The sequence below is a fragment of the Equus przewalskii genome, chromosome 18 (assembly GCF_037783145.1).
Source record: "Equus przewalskii isolate Varuska chromosome 18, EquPr2, whole genome shotgun sequence".
Classification (NCBI taxonomy): domain Eukaryota; kingdom Metazoa; phylum Chordata; class Mammalia; order Perissodactyla; family Equidae; genus Equus; species Equus przewalskii.
In genome coordinates this window covers 28392762-28399611 of record NC_091848.1, presented here as the reverse complement: position 1 = coordinate 28399611, position 6850 = coordinate 28392762, and the positions used below count along the sequence as shown (strand labels likewise).

The 6850-nt window shown below is 42.2% G+C and overlaps 1 long non-coding RNA gene across 2 annotated transcripts; it reads right to left on the bottom strand.

Annotated features, from left to right (window-relative positions):
* Positions 1-2174: 2174 nt before the first annotated feature.
* On the bottom strand, positions 2175-5052 carry LOC139077115 (uncharacterized). 2 transcript variants are annotated; one of them, XR_011529412.1, is made up of 3 exons: positions 4865-5052; positions 3039-3188; positions 2175-2482 (listed from the first exon to the last, which is right to left on the bottom strand). It is a non-coding gene; the product is annotated as an uncharacterized lncRNA (long non-coding RNA). The 2 variants fall into 2 exon arrangements; XR_011529411.1 differs by lacking the exon at positions 3039-3188.
* Between the last annotated feature and the right edge of the window lie 1798 nt (positions 5053-6850).

Below are 6850 nucleotides of genomic sequence, written 5' to 3'. Positions count from 1 at the left end.
AAAAAGAAAAAGAAAATTCCAGAGACGCTGATCTTACCCTTTGACATCGATGAGTTGCTGATCCAAACCCAGAACTGCTAATCTCTGGACATCTTATTTTGTAAGTTTTATTAATAAATCTGAACTGTTTGAATTAGTTTTGACAAGTACTCTCTTATTTGCAGTTAAAAGCATCAAAACTGTTACACTTCCCAGTATTGCATTAAGTGATTTCATATGAAGTCAGTCCAATTCTTTGTCTGAAATCTGGAAGATTCATTGTCAGAGGTAATATTAGTATAGCAATCACAAGAATGAATTTCATCACAACAGAAAGCGGAGGAAAATGAATAGAGGTACACTGGGAAAATATTATTAAATTGTATCTAAAGTCATTTGGTAGAAAGGACTCCCCCCAGCCTTGGCATATTAATTCCTTCATTCAAGAAACATTTACTGAGCATCATTTGCTTACATTGTGTGTGGTGCCATTTCCACGGAAAGAGATATTGAGCTTATTTATACTTTTGCCTGACTGGTTCAAGATTATTTATTGTGTATATGGAGACTAAATATTTTAGCAAGACCCATTTGGCTCACGAATAGAATCAAATGAATGAAGTAAAACTTGGCCTGTTGCCTTTGGCTCCAAAAGCAGGCAGACACTATCGTTTCCACTCTCTACCCCATATCATGATAGAGAGCCCCCTATAATAGAAAAACCACTGGCCATGTCAGACAATACCTAAGAAAACGAAGTCAAATGGCACAGTCAGTTGTTAGCCACAGGGGGACTGCGTAGCTGTGCCTCTCCTCCAGAAAGCAGCCCACTGGCACAGGCTGCTGTCCAAGAGGGCAGTACAGTTTGTAAAAGCATGCTGAGCCATTAAGACGTGGTCAACTGCCACTCTCCCTGGAGCCTTGCTGCTCCAGAGGTGGGAGAACAGCTGACACAATTGGTGGCAAGTTAAAGCATCCTTCTGAACCAAGCAATTCATAACTGGAGTGAGGAGGGGAAAGCAAAATAAGCCTTGGGTTTTTGTTTTTGTGTGTATGTGTGTGATGACAGCCAAGAAATCATTATTTTCCTTCCAGGTGCCCAATAACTGAAAAGCCACTTTTGAGGGCGCCAACGCTACCATCTCGGTATTGTTGTTGCTCCACTGCAGGGTGGGTAGGGGCTGGCAGTGAGACAGACTGTGTTTTAATTGGCCTCCTCCTGGAAGGGAAAGAGCCAAACATTTGCGGGATGCTTATTCGAGCCAGTTTCAGAGTAATAAAAGTGCATCTTTGATACACAGAGAGTTTATGTTCTTCATAAAAATGCTAATTGCAATCTTTGCAGAAAGGAGTGGCAAGAATGCTTTCCCCCTTAGGCTTTTTAATATGAATATGGTTGCACTATGTGGATGACCTTGTATTCATTAAAGAGGGACAAGGCTTAAGTCCTCTCTACAGCCTTTCAAAACCCACTTTAAGGATTCTGCCACTGCAAATCTGAGAGCATTCAAACTCTTTTCATGGAAAACTGGAAAGCAATCTATTTGTTTCTTTTTTTAAAAATCTCTTAATACAAATACACAGGGGGAGCTTAGAATATTTTTTCCTTCAGTGCGTATGTTTTTCCAAGGTCAATTTGGAGGTTCTTCCTATTTGGCTGAGAAAAACTGGAGCCCCGGTAAGCGCGTTCACAGCCCTCTCTGTGGCTTGGAAACCTTCCCCACCTACAGATGCTACAAGAAGTTGCTGATGTTTTTCCAGGGCCCCCCTGTTTGCTTCTGTCGCTACAGAGAAGGAAGACAGGGTGATGAGTGAGGTTTTATTTGTCCTGCAGAATGACTCATTCAGCAAGAGTTTCCGACCCAGAATTCTCGTCTTTCTTTGCTCTATTCATCCCCACCTCCCCCAGCCTCTTTTATTTTTCTGTCCTTGGGCAGGTTTCCATTCAGCGTCTCCTGTCATCTTCTCCCTCAAATCTCAAAAAAATAATAATGACTTTTTTAAAAAAAACTTCAATTTCCCACAATTGCACTCAATTTACTCTGGGAACTCGTTTAAAGGGCAGGGGTTTTGAAACATGATCAACAAAATCATCAGTTCTGGGTTACATTAAATAGCATCCTTCCAGACTGAGCCAAGCCTTAAGAGGGAAAACAGCTCCCTTCAATCCCTCCCACCATGAATGGGACTCTGTGTCTCAGAAACTTTTTATTGAATATTTCCCGAAATGATGTCTGTCTTTCCAATAGGGAGAGTGTGCAGTCTTTCTCAGAACCCAGTCCCATCTTGAGTCCAGCTGCAGGCAGGTGTTACTCAACAGCCTTGGGCTGCTCTGGTGCTCACAACATCTCCATGGCAGATGCTCTGTGTTCTCAAGAAAGCTAGTCTTCTTTTGAAAAGAAGTGGGGTGAAGGGACACTAAATATAAAGGAATCAAAACATAGTAGACTGACTGGACAAAATGTCATACCATCTAACCAATTTTCATTGCAGCCATGCAAACCTAGGAGAACAAATACAGAAATTTGTGTTCATAAATCTGATTTCTCACATCTCTATCATTTCTTCTAATTTATTATAATACATATAAGATACTGTTCTTTAAACCTTGTCTTTCCCCAGCTGCAAATCAGGCAAAGACAAAGAAGGAACATACAGCAGTAATATTTCGCATGAAGATGCTGCTGCCCAGCTTTATAATGCACTGCCCTTTTATTTTAGGTCACATAATAAATGATCATATGGAAACTGTCTCTTCTGCATATTCTAAATCTGGCATGGCCTGGTACTGACCAAAGAGCCCAGGTTAATAGCAGCTTCTGTGGACTGCAGCTTATAGGAGGCAGGCTCTACCCCAGGCAAGAGTGACCAAGGCCAGGAAGAATCAGCCAAATCAAAGACCGTGTGTTTGGAAAGCAGGGGTTTTAACTCATGGAAGACTTGCTACAAACAGCAAGTTTAGGTCAAGGCTAGTGTCACAGAACCATGAGTTCATAGCCAAATTAATCCGTATCAACTGCAGTGATGTTCTCCTAAAGATATGAAGAGTGAACAGGTACCTAATGGGTGGATGAGGGGATAGAGAAGAAGCTGGTGAGCATCAGGAGTGCAGAGGTCTTCCTAGAAGTGTTAATATCCGCATTAATGGTGGTGTCTCTTCAATTAACCAAGTGAAGAATGGCTGGGTGGGGTGAGGCAAAGATTGGGTACTGCAGGAAGAAAGATTCACATTAGCAAGGACGTGGAGACAATAAACAGCACAGTGTGAGAGAGAAGCACAAGAATACATGAATGATGAATGAATGAATAAATAAGTGGCATGAAATGAGTAGGTAATAGTAAAGAACATTGATGGCATTTGAGAAGGAAAGTGATGTGGTCAGGTAAATGAATATGGCAACAGTATGTTGCAGGATCTTGGGAGAATCAGAGGATACAGAGACCTGTGACATCCCCTGTTTTTCCCCTACTGTCACACTAAACATGCTACTTAATATTTAAAATTTTTAAATGTGTATCTTCACCCTCAATAGCAGGTACAGATTCTTTTTTGTCTTGTCCACTTCTGTATCCTCAGCAACTGCTAAGTGTCTAGCCTGTAGAATATAGCATATATCCAATCTATATGTGTATTGAATGCATGAGCATATGGATAAATAAATATATAAAATGTAAAGAAGACTAGGGCAATGACTGCTGGCATAGAAACAGAGATACATCCACGCAAGTCTTCATGAGGTGCTAAAATCGACAGCACTTGGTAACTGATTAGATTTGGGGCAAGAGAGAGGGAGGAGTCAAAGGTGACAGATTTAGGAAGTGAGTGTCTGAGAGAACGATGCTGCTTTGGGTGAGGGTGGGAGGCTACAGTCACAGGAGCAACAGTGGGACCAGGTCCAGATGGAGATGAGGCTGGCTTTTGTCCTGTTGAGTTAGGGTACTGATGGCTATCTCGCTGAAAAATCTAAAAAGCTGAAAATACAAAATCGAGGCTCAGAAAAGAGGTCAAAGCTAAAGAGAAAGATTGGATTTTATCTGTAGAGAGGTGTCAGTTAAAGTCATGGACAAGAGTGGACTTGTCAAGGAGGGAGGGCAGAGAAGAGAAAGCAGAGACAGAGCTTTAGGGAGGGTGGCAAGATGAGCTGCTGTCTGAAGTCTGGGAACCATATCTTGATCTCATGATTTAGTTGTCTTGTCTCATCCATCCAGCCAACCCAGCAAACACACCAGATCCTTGTCCTGTCTAGGGGGATGAAGCCCTTAAATGCACACTGCATTCCAGCCATTAACTACAATCGCCAGTTCTTGTATTAACCACTAACAGCTATGGAGCAGCTCAGAGATTACCACTGGAGGCTGTACATTGCAAACTTATTTTTCCCTCTGATGCTACTTAGTTTCTGATGACGTTACTGAAATGAAAGGATTTTTTTTTAATGAGCTGAGAGAGAATCCACTTAACCCAATTGTTCGTAAAAGAAATAAAATGCATCAAGACTCTTTGCTTTGCGCCAGTCCACCAATATAGGATCCTGCCATTGGAAGAACCTTCTTATGTAAATATTTACAAGGAGAGTAAAAAAGGAAAGTGGTTTGGGGAGCCACCAGATGGAATAATACAAGAACAAACCTGAATACAGTTAAAACGGGCTTCACCAACAACAGGGCATCCTCTCAGGAATCTACTATTGCCTAGGGGGGTGAAGAAGGAAAAATATAAAGCGAAAAGCAGCTTCTGGCAGAATGTCTCTTGAGCCCCATTTCAGCTCATCTCTGAAAACTGGGTTTTTGTTTTTATAAAAATCTTCAAAAAGTAATTATAATAAGCTCCTTAATAATAATATTTATGAATTAATTCATTATCTATCATTCCTCTATAACCAACCTCTATTGTCTCCCAAAGTCCTTCAGAAGATAGCGTTTGAGTGCTTTGGGGTCCTTAGGCAGGAGTGGAGCTTCCTCCTGGGCTGTCCTCGCCTTTGCATTTTACTTCTGAGGTTCCAGAGTCTGTTCATGTTGTTAGACATGAGCCTATGATGCTTTCTCAGTTTCCATTCCTCCATCTGCCTTGGGCAGCCTGATTACAAAGAAAGGATCATTAAGAGATATATCAATTATATAACCTTTTTGCAACTGCTCTCTTGCCCTCCCCTCACCTCTCAGTGGGCTCCGCTGTGCAACCCTTTTCCAACTCAGAGCACATTGGAAGAAAACTTGGCTCACAATGCATTTTGCAAATAAACCACAAAATAACATGATTGTAAAAACGTTAGCTGCAAAAGTAATAAATAAGGAAATAAATAAGTGCATAACCACAGAGGCTTGTCTGGCTCCTCGGCTCTCTGACCACAGCGGCCCTTTGCTGTCTGTCCTCAGTAGCAGGGAGGCCAGGAAAATGGGAAGACATTTCATCCTTTCCCAGGGGTCTCATGGGTGGAAGTTACACCGAGATGGATTTTTTCCTCATTGTGAGGTAGATAGTTCTATGATAAAGCTATTCAATAATGAAAAACATTATCAGAGAGTGAGAGAGGTAGGCTTCTTGCCACCACTGTTTCAGATTCATGTACCATTTTTGAGCACATAATAGGAGTCAGGCTCTGCGCCTGGATGCGTTCACGTGACATCTCTTAGGAAGCCTGGGAAATGGGTATGATTAGTCCCAAAATGCACATGAGCAAACTGAAGCCCCTCAAGAAACAAGCAGCGGTCAAACTACAAGATTTCACAGCTGCTGTGAAATCTCCATAATGATGGGAGCGGGGTGAGGGAGCATAGGAGAGATATGTGTGATTTCCCCCCCCCCCTACTTTCAAGCCTGGCTGTTCGGATGTCTTCATTTACAAAGATTTGGGGATTAAAACACCAAAGTCGAAACACCAGGCTTGCCAAACTTTTTCACTCACTTTTACTTTGAAATCTTGATAGCTGAAAACTCCTCTTCACCAGAAGTCCGCAGTGGCTGAAGGATCTTGCCAAGTGTATGCCCAGTACAGTCCCATTAAAGGTGAAAGGGAGGCTGAAAGCTGGGCCTGAAATCGAGTGAAAGAGTGCAACGTTTTCAACTCAGAGCCCAGAATCTAGTATTCAACAATATTTTATGCCCCAGGACAGGGCTTAAGTATTGCTAATGGAAAAGAGAGCTCCTGATGATTAATATATACGGAGACAACAGCAGGTTCGGCACTGTGGTCAGGGCCCCTGCATCATACAACCTTTGAGGACCCTACTCACATCATGGTCACATGAATAGGCTCCTCCCCCAGTGTTGTGTAGTGCACATGATCTGTAGAGCCATTTAAGAGAGCCTTTCTTCAAGGAGGTACAAAAAGAAAAAAAAAAAAACTAAAGGAAAGACACAGCCTCAAATAAGTTAATCAAATGAGGGAGATAGATGAATATGCAAATGATAAGTGCAGTGTGTGCACTGCGAATGGAACCGCTAGTCAGTTTACCAATCTCACGTCCATTAACATCTTTGGTTATCACAACTCCATGAATAAAAGTTATTATCCCCATTTTCCAAATGGAGAAACAGAGGTTCAAAGAAGTAAAGTGATTTTTCTAAAAGCTCCCATTCTCATGTTAGAAGCCAAGCCCAGTGCCCCAGTTCCCAGGCGCTGCCTCAGGGCTCCTCCCTGGTGCCCTCACCACCATATTGGAAATGCTATCCAAGAGGGACCAACAGCCACTCAGTGTGCCAGACTCCAGAGGGAACTGTTGAAAGCCACAGTCGGGGAAGAAGGAATGGAAACCTTAGTAATGCGGGAGGCGCAGAGATGATAAGAAGGAGACTGGAAGAGGGGTGTATGGAGTAAAATGACCACAGTACTTTTGGACTCATTAAATGTCAAACCAAATTATTTTTTCT